This window comes from Saccopteryx bilineata, chromosome 3, assembly GCF_036850765.1.
Source record: "Saccopteryx bilineata isolate mSacBil1 chromosome 3, mSacBil1_pri_phased_curated, whole genome shotgun sequence".
Taxonomy (NCBI): Eukaryota; Metazoa; Chordata; class Mammalia; order Chiroptera; family Emballonuridae; genus Saccopteryx; species Saccopteryx bilineata.
This window is the reverse complement of record NC_089492.1, coordinates 132,918,212-132,932,493: the sequence shown is the minus strand read 5'-3', so window position 1 is coordinate 132,932,493 and position 14,282 is coordinate 132,918,212. Positions and strand designations below refer to the sequence as shown.

At 36.9% G+C, this 14,282-nt stretch overlaps 1 pseudogene; it reads left to right on the top strand.

Moving 5' to 3' along the window:
• The first annotated feature begins 2,329 nt into the window (after positions 1 to 2,329).
• On the top strand, positions 2,330 to 7,364 carry LOC136330553 (T-cell surface glycoprotein CD1b-2-like; annotated as a pseudogene).
• Positions 7,365 to 14,282: the final 6,918 nt, after the last annotated feature.

Below are 14,282 nucleotides of genomic sequence, written 5' to 3'. Positions count from 1 at the left end.
AAGGCTGGGATGCTGATTAGAGGAGGAGACCACAGAGAGATCAGGAGTAGGGACACTGCTGAATAGGCCACGGGGCACTACTGAGGACCTTCTGTTACTTCTTTCTATAGAAAAGTACATTGAGTATTCAATTGTGGGCTTAAGTTCTCCAAGGCTAAGTGGTACAATATTTTTAGTCAGAACACCAACTACATACATTGTTAAAAAACTAGGACCCCTTTTATAAATGTTGGTGCAATGGGGACGTCAATAGGCACACAAGAGCAAAAAGCAAATCTGGAATCCTAATAGTAGAGAGATGGATGAGAAATGAGAGAACCTGTGGGAGGCATGTGGCTGAGGGAGGCGGTCGTATTTCTCTGACAGGGAAGTGAGCAGAAAGAGATGTGGGTTTGTGGCAAAGTAAGTGACAGAAGACTTCAAAGGGGTTTGGAGAAGAAGCTGATATCTGAGTCAGCAGGCACTCATCCTGCTGAAGCATTCTTACCTAACAGAGTTCCAATGTTGCTGCTTCTGCCCTGCTCTTCAAGGGAATTCTCTGGCATGGGCCAAGTACAGCAGGAAAGAGAACACAGGTGGAAAGATACCCCTCCTATCACACGCTCCAAATCTTGTTTTTTATCAACCAGAGCTGGCAGCACATCAAGGGCTCAGGCTCACTGGGCAAAATTCAGACTCTTCGCTAGGACACTGTTAAGCACCATTCGTTTTCTGTTACCCCGGTCCCCAAGTCATCTTAACAAGGAGAGTTGAAGAACATGCAGGTGTTACTGCAGTTGTACGTGCATAGCCTTGCATTGAAGTGCAGGCATTTTCAGTCAGTTTCAGTTTGAATGTGATTTTTCTTTTCCAAGCTGATATTTCCATGGAAGTCCTGACCAGGGAAGATGACATATGGACTCTGACCATTATTCAATCTTCCTGACCTTGTGTTTGGTCTCCCCAGGATCATTCCTTCTTTACCACTGTTCTGACTGTTCCTCCACCACTCACATACAAAGAAGGACCTACATACACATATCTCTTCACACTCCTGAATATACCCTCATATTAATGCTCCTTGAAATAGCTCTGACCTTTGGATGTTCATTCCCCCATCCTGGCCTCGGACTCAGCCTTTCTCAACCAGAATCTGCCCTTCTTCCTTGTGGCCTAACCAGGACCTAACCACTCCTGAGTGGGCTCTTCCTGACTGGTCTGCTATCTTTCTAACAGGCTCCCCATCTAGCCCATTAAAATTAATTATTTCAACATTCCTTTATTATTTTCACATTGTCATTAACAGATTTCCTCACACTTCTTCCAAACTGTAGTCTTCCACATGATTCACCAGAAAAGGTTCCTTCCCTTTAATCTCTTTACTTTGTAGATTGTTGCCTTTACCTTGCTACAATGTCAAGAACTACTGAAAAGAAGGTCATATACTGGTAGAGAATGTAATTTTCCTATCAAGAACTGCTATGGCATAAGATCATTTTTCTTGAAGTATAAACTGTAGTGTTTATTTGATTTGATTTTAGGATATATGTCTTCAGTTCCATTGTACTGGCAAATGTTCTAAATGTGTTCCCTTTAGGGCCCTGGCCATGGATGCATTTCATCCTGATAGGCCAAGGTTGCAGGTTCAATACCCAGTCACAGCCATATAGTAATCAATAAATGCGTAAATAAGTGGAAACACAAACTGATGTTTCTGTTTTTCTTTCTTTCTCTGTCTCTTACCCTTCCTCTTTTTAAAATCAATTAATAAGTGTTGGAAGAATTAAAACATTGAAAACATGGAAAAATAATGCTCTGCCTTTTGTAAATGGTCAACACACACAAACACACACAAATGTGTTGTTAGGGAGACAAGACAAAAGGATAAAATGAGAAAGAGGAGCCACTGAGAACGTGCAAGAGAAGAGAGGGCCATGCAGAGGAAGATGGAGTTGGGTGGATGAACCAAAAGAATTTTCCTAGATTAAGGCAGGCGATTGTTTCACAGTGCCTATGATTTAAAAGATGTTACAATAAAAAATTGGGGAAGAAAAATAACCTTTCAAAACTATATGGTGGCTTTTTCAAGGTAGTATAAAGAAAGCTGAGGTCAGGAAGAACACCTGGAAGCCAGGAAGATAAGAATAAAAATCTGGAAGTCAAGGGCTGGAGTGGAAATGACAGGCAGTGGGAGGGTCAGGGTGTGGGAGGCACAACTTTTCTCTGATGTTCAACGTGGATGAGGCAGAGACTTGTCCCTTGGAAGAGGAAGTTGCTATAGAGCACTGAGGAAATAATAAGTTTGCTGAGTTCAGAGATCAAACAGCAGCTCAAAGAGTCAGAGCTTTTACCTACCGGTGAAATGCTGCTTTTGCTACTTCTGTTGCTAGCAGATCTCATCCCAGGTGCTGACAACAAGCGTGGACAGGAGCATGGTAAAAGTAACTCTAGCTGGAACTCTGGGTGTGGGTGGTCTGGATGAAAGCACGCTGTGCATACCGCTGAGGGTCTGGGCCAGCCCATCTCCAGCCTTCTTCTTCTATTTTGGAGGCTGAGGATGGAGCCAGAGGCCCTGACAAAAGCAATCGTTTCTGGCATTTTGCTGTATAGACTCTGGGTTTTTTTTCCTAGATATTTTGGGTTTTCTTTTCCCCCACCCCTATCCCCTGCTGCTTTTCTCTTTTTTTCACATTTCCTATCCTTCCACTACCCACAGCTCTTCATGGGCCGACCTCTTTCCATGTCAACCAGATATCATCATTTGTAAACAACACCTGTGCACAAAATCAAGGCTCAGGCTGGCTGGACGATTTGCAGATCCATGGCTGGGATAGTGACTCAGGCACCGCCATTTTCCTGAAGCCTTGGTCCAAGGGCAACTTCAGTGATGCAGAGGTGACTGAGGTGGTGGAAGCCTTACGGGTTTATTTCATTGGCGTCACTCAGATAGTACAGGATCGTGGCAGTGAATTTGAGTTGACATGTGAGTGCTGTTCTCTGATCTGGGGAGATTACCAATGATCTCTCTCTCTCTCTCTCTCTCTCTCTCTCTCTCTCTCTCTCAGTTCATGCTGCTGTACCGCATGATCTTTCTCTCTCCTTCTCAGTTAATCCAACTGTTTGTACACACATCTCTAGAGCAGTCTTCCTCTTAGATTCCATACCTCCACAAGGTATTTCAGATTCTTCCTGCTTCTTGCACCTTGTCAGATACAGAACTCCTTTTGTGTATAGATTTTCCCTTTAAACACCAAGAAAGAGGCCTTCACTTTTCCTACCCTGTCCCTGAGTGAACTAAATGTGATTCCTTTGTTTTCAGTCCATCTCCTGCCTGCTCCTCCTCTCAATGTAATTCTCCCATTTGTCCTGGAATGTGTACTTCCTCCTGACTTTATAATCAGTCTCCTCAGCTTTCCCCCTTCTTTTTTCTCACCCACTGTACTTTACTACAACATTCTTTTTCCACCACTTAGGATATGTTTACTTTTTCCCTGTTCTCTTCTATGAAGAGGTCTCTGAATAGCATTGACTGGGTAGCTCAGTGATTTAGAGCACTATCCCAATATGTTAAGTTTATAGGTTCAACCGCCAGTCAGGGCTTATAGAGAACTCAACCAATGCGTGCATGTATAGGTGGAAAATAATCGATGCTTCTCTCCCCCTCCCTCCTTCCATCTCTGAAATCAATCAATAAATTTTTTTTTAAACTAACAGTCTCAGAATACAGTCATAGAACATTTGACAGTCAGGACATGTTCTGAGAAATACATTATTAGACAATGTTATTGTTGTGTAACTATCAGAGTACACTTAAATATACCAAGATAAGATAGCTTACCACACACCTAGTCTATACAGTATATTTTTTGCTTCAAGGCTAATATACTATACAGCAGATTACTGTACAAAAAATATGTATCATTAAATCAAACAGAAGAGTAAATTATGCTATCAAGTGATGCAGTAAACACGACAGGTGTAAGGCTATTGCTGGTATAACACGACATACTTTTACAAAAAATTTTTTTTCTAACTAGAAAGCGTGCATTCTAAAATAAAAACAAAAAATATAATAAATACATAAACTAGTCACATTATTTATTATCATTATCAAGTATTATGTCCTCTACATATTACATTGTTATTCTCTTATACAACTGGCTGCAGTTTTTTACCTCAGTATCACCACAAACACATGAGCAAAGCTTTATGCTGTTAACAATGGACATGATGTCAGTAAGCAATGGGAATTTTTCAGCTTCATTATAATCTATGGCAGTGGTCCTCAAACCCCCGGCCATAAACCGATACCGGTCCGTGGGCCATTAGGTACCGATCTGCAGAGAAAGAATAAATAACCTACATTATTTCCGTTTTATTTATATTTAAGTCTGAACAATGTTTTATTTTTAAAAAATGACCAGATTCCCTCTGTTACATCTGTCTAAGACTCATTCTTGATGCTTGTCTCGGTCACGTGATACATTTATCCATCCCACCCTAAAGGCCAGTCCGTGAAAATATTTTCTGACATCAAACCAGTCAGTGGCCCAAAAAAGGTTGGGGACCACTGATCTATGGGATTACCCTCTTGTACATAGGTTTTTATTCACTGAAAGTCATTATGTAGCACGTGATGGTAATGGATTTGCTTTTGGCTCCTTTAACATCTCAAACATTGATGCTCACCCAAATCAAAAGAGTAGGTTCTTTGCCCATCTCTTTCCTCTTTGTTGGTTTTTAAATATCTTTTTCTCTTTTTTCTTCTATCTAGATCCCTTTGAGATCCAGGCTATAGGAGGCTGTGAGCTGCATTTTGGGGAGACCACTGTAAGCTTCCTGAGGGGAGCTTTGGGAGGAGTGGATTTTGCGAGCTTCCAGAATAATTTGTGTGTGCCTGCTGCATAGGGCAGCCCCAGGGCACTAAGGTTTTGCACACTTGTCTCTGAATACCAAGGTCTCATTAATATCATAGAGACGCTCCTCTCAAACACCTGTCCTCAATTTCTCTTGGGTATTCTCGATGCTGGGAAGGCGAAACTACAGAGACAAGGTTAGTCCTGTTCTCTCTCCAAGACTTTTCTATGTCACTTCCCACCACTTCTTTAAATCTTATGGAAGTAGTTCCCTAAGAGAGAGGAGCTTAGTCAATAAATTTTGGGGGGTTCCAAAGGAGTGGGAGAATTCACTGTTCAAAGTTATGGGTTTTGATTCCCTATGTTCTGGATTAGTGTCATAATGTGACACTGTCCTGCTCCTTTCTGCCCCAGTGAAGCCCGAGGCCTGGCTTTCGAGTGGCCCCTCTCCTCTGCCTGGTCATCTGCTGCTGGTGTGCCGTGTCTCAGGATTTTACCCCAAACCTATATGGGTGATGTGGATGAGCGGTGAGCAGGAGCATCCAGGAACTCATCAAGGTGACATCCTGCCCAGTGCTGACGAGACGTGGTATCTCCGAGTAACCCTGGACGTTGTGGCTGGGGAGGAAGCTAACCTGAACTGCCGAGTAAAGCACAGCAGCCTGGGAGGCCAGGACATCATCCTCCACTGGGGTGAGAAGAACTGGACTGGCCCTGGCCGGAAATGGGAGGAGATGGTCCACAAACATGGAGGGAGGGGCGAGCAAATGGTGAGACTTAGTGGGTGTGACAGAGAAGCAAGGAGGGAGGGAGGGAGAAAAGGAAAGAAGGAGGAAAAACAAGAGAGAGAAAGAGATAGATGACCTAGGCAGCAATGTTTAACTGGTGTGCCACAGGATTTTTTAAAACACGCAGTACTTGTCTATTTAGTAATGAGTGGATTTCTTGGATTGCCATATTTTAAAAATGACAACAGCCAACACAATAATATCCATCTGGTGCGAATGAATCAAATTTTATTTATTTTTTTATCAGATCAGCTTAAAATATATTTTGGGGGGTGCCACAAAATTTTAGTAATTAGTGTGTGTCATTAGATAAAAAAAGATTGAAAATCACCTGTTATATAGAAAATAAGAATTATGGGCTTATAAATTGGGTGACATGAGACAAGAAGAAATGATAGAAGATAGATAAGGATTATTGTGTTAGAGAATCTGAGAGGGAAAGTTGAATTTGCCTTTACATCAAAAGCAGGTGAGTGATGGAGCTGACACCCAGGTGAGCTAAGGAAGGGCAGGAGGAGTCAGAGAATGGGTATTTCAGTAACATCTGTGTGTCTTTTCCCAATTTTCAGGACATCCTACTTCCACCACGGTGATAATTTTGGCAATAATATTGCCCACCTTTATTCTTTTGATATGTCTTGCATTATGGTACTTAAGGCGAAGGTAAGTTTTAAAAAATCTTTCTTTTCTGTTCACCTTCCACTCTTTTATACCATTTTTATTTATTTACATCACTTAAGCCTCGATCTTACTTTCATATATTTTTTAATTTATTGGGTTGACATTGTTCACCAAACCATAGAGGTTTCAAGTGTACAACTCAATATACCACCATCTGCACTCTGCATCCTGCTCCCTCTCCCCAGATCAGTGACCCTGCCCTCCTCCCCCTCCCTCTGCCCTCCTCCCCCTCCACCCCCTATTCTCTCTGACTACTGCCACCCTGTTGTCTGTATCTATGTCTTATCTGTTTATGTTTTGGGCTAATCCCTTCGCTTTCTTTGATCCAGTCCCCTCTTCCCCTGTCCCTCTGACAGCTGTCCATCTGCTCCCTGTGTCCCTGCCTCTGCACTTTCCCCTACTTCCCACGTATTTTATATAAATCTGTGTTTTAATTGTGGTAAAGTATCCATGACATGAAAGTTATTATCTCCATCATTTTAAATGCATAGCTTAACAGTATTAATTACACTTCCATTTTGTGCAATTAATCTCTAGTACTCTTTTCATCTAGAAAAATTAAAGTTGTATACGCATTAAACAACATCTTGTCGTTTCACGGTCTTCTGGGCCCAGACATCCAACATTCCACTTTCTGCCTGTATAACTGTGACTACTCTACATACCTCATGTCAGTGAAATCATTATTTGGTGTTTTTTTATGACTGGATTATTTTATTTAGCATAATGTACTTATGGTTCAGCTATGTTGTAGCATGTGTCAGAATTTATTTTCTTTTTAAGGAAGGCTGAATAATATTCTATTGTATTTATATAACATGTTTGTTTATTTATTCACCTGGCAATGGATATCTTGGTTGATTCTATCTTTTGGTCATTATGAATAATTCTGGTATGAAATGGGTGTACTAATATATCTTATGTAGAGCTAAAACTGCTTGTGTTAACAGGTCATATCAGATTATTCAGTGAGATTTCATCATTTCTCCTTTCCCATTTGGAATAAATACCCAGAAGACCAGAAGCTCAAGTTGTCAGCACAGGAGTCAATGTCATCATATTTAATAAAATAATTATCATATTTAACAACTCAGAGTTTTCTTAGGTTGTGAGATATATTATAATTTACACAATAGCAAAAAGAGAATTAAGAACTATAAGATGGTATCAATGCTGGACTCCAACCAGATTTCAGAGATGTAAGGTGAGAGAAAGAATGTATTTTATAATAGATAAAGTACAGATGGTCCCTGACTGAAATTTTTTTACTTTATAATGGTGTGAAAGCAATACATATTTAGTAAAAATGATGCCTGAATTTTGATTCTTTCCTTAGGTACCCACATGGAGTCATAAAATCATGAAGATAAACCACCAATATTCTCCTATATATTTATTGTGTTAGATGATATTGCCCACATGTAGGCTAATACGTTTTGAGCATGTTTAAAGTATGCAAAGCTTAGTTATGCTATGCTGTAAGCTACTTACATAAAATGCTTTTTTATTTTTATTTTTAGCAAAAGAGAGGGATAGACAGGGACAGACAGACTGGAAGGTATATGTGAAGCATCAACTCATAGTTGTAGCACCTTAGTTGCTCATTAATTGAAATATCTTTGTATTCCTGTTTCAAAACATTTTTTCTGCTTGCGCTGAAATAACATTTGTCAAAGTAAGCTAACTAAAATTATGCTGGAATAGTTATTTTTGCAGAGATACTAATTATTTTAAAGTGATTTCACTATCTAGATGACTTTCTAACCTTCAAGGCCCATTTGTGACACTTCTTTCTCCTTCCCTAGTTCTACAAAGGAAATACCTTCCCTTGTCTGGTGTCATGCAGAGATCCATTTTACTCAGTGTCCTCAACATAGAAGGCTTCTTTTTCTTTTGTATTTGAAAGTCCCTTGAGGGAAAGCTTCTTCTAAATGGATCTCTGGCAAGATTTTTTACTTGCATATGTATTGGTTCAGTAAAATTATCTGAGTTGATATAGCTGCCATGTTTATAGGTTTAATCAAAATTACTTCTTTTCTCCTTTTATTCTTTATATTTGATATTTTATCTCTTATTATCAATAAAGTATTTCTTAAATAGCAAATATATATGTGTAGATACCATGTTCTCCATTTTTATGCCCTGAACCCCTCTGGAAAAACACCTTCATGCCCATACTATAACTAGAGTTTACCTAAAAGATTAATCTGAATATGATTCTGTTCCTCATTTCTTAGTGAGAATAAATGAGAAGTAGGATATGTGAGGGATAACAGTGCAAGGAAGTTGTTAAATAGTCAAGTCAGAATCAAAAGGGCTATTCTTGCTTTCAGGGACTTTGAGATTTATGGTGTATCAATTCATTTTGATCTTTGACATATATGTATACTTTATTTATTTATTTATTTATTTATTTATTTATTTATTTTGCTTATTCTAGTGGTAGGATTCAGATAATTTCCCATCAGGTTCTCTGCCCTAATTATTGTTTTAAGTATTATAAAATGATATACCAAAATGTAGTTCATTATTTCATGCATTTAATACATAAATAAGAACAACAAAAGAGTACATAAAATTAGATTATGTTATAAGAAAGAGTTTTAAAATATTCATAAAAAAATAAATAATACTCGACAAAAAGCAATAAAACTGGTATTTAAAATATTTTCAGCTTGACCAGGTGATGGTATAGTGGATAGAGCATTGGACTGGGATGCAGAGGATAAGGTTTGAAAAACTTAGTTTTCTGGCTTGAGTGTGGGCTCATCTGGTTTGAGTAAGGCTCACCACCAGCTTGTGTGTGGTATTGCTGGCATGAGCATGGGATCATAGACATGAACCCATGGTCTCTGCCTTGAGCCTAAAGGTGGCTGGCTTGAAGCCCAAGGTCACTGGCTTGAGTAAGGGGTCACTCACTCTGCTATAACTCCCCTGCCCCAGTCAAGGCACATATAAAAAAACAATCAATGAATGACCAAGATGCCACAATAAAGTATTGATGCTTCTCATCTCTATTTCTTCCTTTCTGTTTGTCCTTCTGTCTCTGTGTGTGTGTGACTCTGTCACAGTAAATAAATAAATAAATAAATAAATAAATAAATAAATAAATAATAAAAGATATTTCCATATTGCTTTTTGATTGGCATTCTCACTTGCAATTTTTTTACCTATGGATGGAATGAACATTACCACAGGTGCCTTAGAGTATGATGTTGCACAGATGAATGTTAAAAAAGAGTAAGGAATGTTAACTTATGATTTCCACATTGAGTGGCTGCCAGGAGTCCACACTGGATAGAACCCTGATTACAAATGCCATTTTAACAACCCGTTTGCCAAACTCAACAAAAAATTAGGTATCAGTTCTGATGAACCAGTGCAAACTGGCTGAATCCAACCACTGGCTTATTCCATAGTTTTCTAAAATCACTACTTAAAAAATCCAAATTCATTTCATTAGAACTGCAGCAGGAGAAAGGTGGAAAGCATTTGAATTTATTTAGTATAGAATTTAAAAAGGGAAGTCACAGTAAGCAGAACTTTTGGAGAAGTGAGGGGATCTGGAAGCTTTTCTCCCACCTGAAATTTTTAGGACAATGTTGACTTTAGGAGTTGAGATGGGAAGGAAATGGCTGAAAATATCTGTTTATCTTCTTGGCATTAGAATAGCGAGCTACTTCTCCAGAATGCATTAAACTCCACCTCATCTTGTAGAGTAGACATGTTGTTGTATGCTTTACTGCACCCTCAGCTACAGTCGAGGGCCCTAAATAATCCATGTTTCTTGGAGTGTGAACTATAAGTCACCACCAGCAGCAGTACCTATGAGTTTGTTAGAAAATATAATTTTCAGACCCCACTATAACTTACTACATAAAAGAACCCAAAAAAGAAACTAAAAAGCTATGTTTTAACAAGCCTTTCAGATTATTCTGATATACATTTAAGTTTGACAACTCCTGGTCTAAAGATTTCCTTTTACTACTGACATTTGGAGGCAGATGATACTTTGTTATGGAGGGTTGTCCTGTGCACCATAGAAATTTTAGCAGCATCTCTACTCATAAGAAGCCAGTAGTATATTTCCAATTTTGGCTACCACAGATATCTGTAGATACTGCCAAATGTCCTTTAGGGGGTAAATTCAACCTTAGATGGAAGCCTGTTTAGTTGGAATAATCTGTTCACAGTTTGTATGTGACCTAATTTGGTCCAATTCAGCTAACGCTGACTGATTATATTTGGTGGATGAGAAAAGATGTGTTTTCTTTTGTCTGGACGGTATGTATGCCACCTTCAAAGCTCAAGATTGCCACAGAATTTTGTTCCATGGGTAAAGCTGACCAGGAATAAAGCCCATAAATAAACAGAATGATGAAATGAAAGAGCTAAAGATCAAATCTTGCTCTTCGTGGGGACTTAGCTACCTCTGGATACCTTAGTTATATAAACCCAGCTTTCATTGTTCCTGTTAAATCAATTTAGTTTAATCTTTAAATTTCTTGAAAATTTTGATTTCTTTGCATTCTCATGACTTGCAATAGTCTTTTCATGTTCTTCTTAAATTATTATTATTTTTTTGTTCTTCTTAATCTCCTTCCTTCCTCAAAGCATCTCTTCAATGTAGTTTCCTGAACTCATGATTTTCCTCTTAGTGTCCTCAGCTTGGAACACGTTAATTTACTCATAATTTTCATGTGATTTCTAAATAAATTACTTTTAGAAAGAGAAATTTTGTTTCATGGTACATGAGCTTTTCAATTTATTCTTTCTTTTTTCTTTTTTGGCCATAGTGTGTGTGCATGGATATGTGTTCCTGTGATTTTTGCTAATACATAAAAATATGTTTAAAATTTTTATACCTGGCTTCCAATATCTATAAAATTAATTGAGAAACTTTATATTTTATCTGTAGTTCCTCTTGGATAGTCTATGCATACTTTTATGACATCTATAAATATGAAAAATCCAATTGTTTCTTTTGATCCTTTAGAGTATTGTTTTGCCCACCTGCACTGAATATGAGCTCTAGTACCGATGAGGAGAACTGACAGCTGACATTCTCATCTGTTTAAATATATTAGATAAGAATTATTCAGAATTTAACATTAGTTATTATAATTACTGTTAAGAGTTTCTATTTTTTATAAAATTAAAAACATTTTCTTTCAATTTGCTAAATATTTATCATTATTACTGTTACTATGAATAACTACTGAATTTTATTAGATGCTTATTCTGCCTCTCTTGAAATAACAAGATATTTTATATTTTGTCCTTAATATAGTAAATCACATTTATTAATAATCAAATGCTAAAATAAAATTGTGTTTCTATACCATATCTCTCTTGTTCTTAATGTATGTATATGGATTCAGTTGGTAATATTTTGTTTATATATATTGTTACTTATTATCTGTAACTTTCCTGGTAAGTAATTCTATTAAGGATTGTTTGCTTCATAAATTGAATCAAGAAATATTTTCCATATTTCTATTTTCAGAGATGATTTGTGTGTTGTTTTACTGTTACTATTTTGTATAATTCACCTCTGAAGCCATATATGTTGGAACATAATTTTTTGAGTAGGGTGTAAACCTCACAGCTAATTAAAAAATAAATATATCTTTATTCAAATTATATACTTATTTTTGTGTCATATTTATTATGTTGTGTTTTTCAAGAATTTGTCCAAGTTTTCAGTGTTCAATTTATTGTTGGCACTGTGCATAATATCTATTAATAATCACATTAATGTCTAGAGGGTTCACAGTTATGTACCCTTTTTTTCCAGGTCTTGAAATTTTATTCTCTTTCTCATACTTTCTTTCTCTTTTTAATTTTGACAGGTATTTAATAATTTTATAAACTTTTCAAAAACTAACTTTTGGCTTTGATAGGTGTTTCTATAAGCATATTATTTCCTGTTTCTGCCAATAGTTATTTGGTTTTTTAATTAAATTTCTTGAGGTGACATTGGTTAGTGAAACTATATAGGATTAAAGTGTGAGTTCTATAATACCTTATCTGTATATTGCCTTGTGTGTTCACAACCCAAAGTCAAATCTTATTCCATCACAACGTACTTGAATCCCTTTAACTCATACTACTCCCCCACCTCCTTCTCTCTGGTAACCACCATACTAATGTTTGTGTCTGAGTTTTTGTTTGTGTTTTTCTTGTTTATTTGTTGCTTCAATTTTTTGTTACAAATATGAACAAGATCATATATTTCCTGAATTTTTCTCTCTGACTTACTTTGCTTAGAATAATATTCCCAAAATCTATTTCTGTTGTTGTAAATAACAATATTTCATCTTCTCCAATGGCTGAGTAGTATTCCATTGTGTATCGGCACTATGTCTTCTTTATCCAATTAGCTATGAAATGACACTTTGGTTGTTTCCATGTCTTGGCTACCATGAATAATGCTGCAATGAACATACAGGTGTATAAATCATTGCAAATAAATAATTTCAAATTTTTTGTGTAGATGCCTAGAAGTGGAATACTGGGTCATATGGCAACACTATTCTTAATTTTTTGAGGTGCCTTCACACTGTTTTCCATAGTGACTCTAGTTTTCATTTCCATCAGTAGTGAATGAGGGTTTATTCTCCACAACTTCTTCAACTCTTATTATTACTTGTTTTGTTGGTAATAGCCATTGTAACAGTGTGAGGTGCTACCTCACTGTAGTTTTGATTTTCATTTCCCTAATAGGAAGTGATGGTGACAATCTTATACCTGTTGGCCGTTTGTAAGTTTTTTTGAGGAAAAGTGTCTGTTCCTGTCCCCTGCTCATTTTTTATTGGATTGTTTGTTCTTTGGTGTTAATTTGTTTGAGTTCTTTACCCTTTTTGGATTTTAACCCCTTGTCAGAGCTATTTACAAATATCTTCTCTCATTTGGCTGACTATCGTATTGTTTGCTGGTAGTCTGTTTCACTATACAGAAACTTTTTAGTTTGATTTAGTTCCAATCATTTATTTTTGCCTTTATTTCTCTTGCTTTGGGGTGAAATGCATAAAATCCACTCTAAGGCCAAGGTCTGTACGTATAGTTATTCAAGTTTTTTAATGTAATTTCTTGTTTCTGGTGTTATATTTAGGTTTTTGATCCAGTTTGAGTTCATTTTTGCATGTGGGACTAACAGTAATCTATATCATTCTTTTACATGTGGTTTCCAATTTCTCAGCACAATTTGAAGAGATTTTTTTTCTTCATTTTGTGTTTTTGGCTCTTTTGTCAAAAATTATTTTTCCTTATACAAGTGGTTTTATTTCGGGGCTCTCAATTTGTCCCATTGGTCAGTGTGATTTATTGCCAATACGTGGCTCTGTGGTATAATTTGAAGTGAAGTAGTGTGATACCTCTGGCTTTATTCTTTTTTTTTCACTTGGCATTGGTTATTCAGGATCTTTGTGATTACATAGAAATCTGATGATTTCTTGTTCTATTTCTTTAAAAAATTGACATTCGGATTTTAATAGGAATTGCATTAAATCTGTATATTGCTTTTGGTAATATAGCCATTTCAACTATGTTGATTCTTTCAAGCCATGAATGTAGAGTATCTTTTCATTTCATTGCATATTTATCATTGTTTTTAATACAGCTTTGTAGTTTTCAGTAAATAGGTGCTTTACATACTTCTTTAAGTTTATTCCTAAATATAAATATTTTATTATTTTGGTTGCAATTGTGAAAAAAAGAGTTTTTTAAATTTTATTTTTTAAAGCTTTTTTTTTTCTTAATACAGGGAAAGAGATAAAGTCAGAGAGAGGGATAGGTAGGTACAGACAGACAAGAATGGAGAGATGAGAAGCATCAATTATCAGTTTTTCATTTTTGACATCTTAGTTGTTCATTAATTGCTTTTTCATATGTGCCTTGACCACGGGCCTTCAGCAGACCGAGTAACGCCTTGTTCGAGCTAGTGACCTTGGGTCCAAGCTGGTGAGCTTTTGCTCAA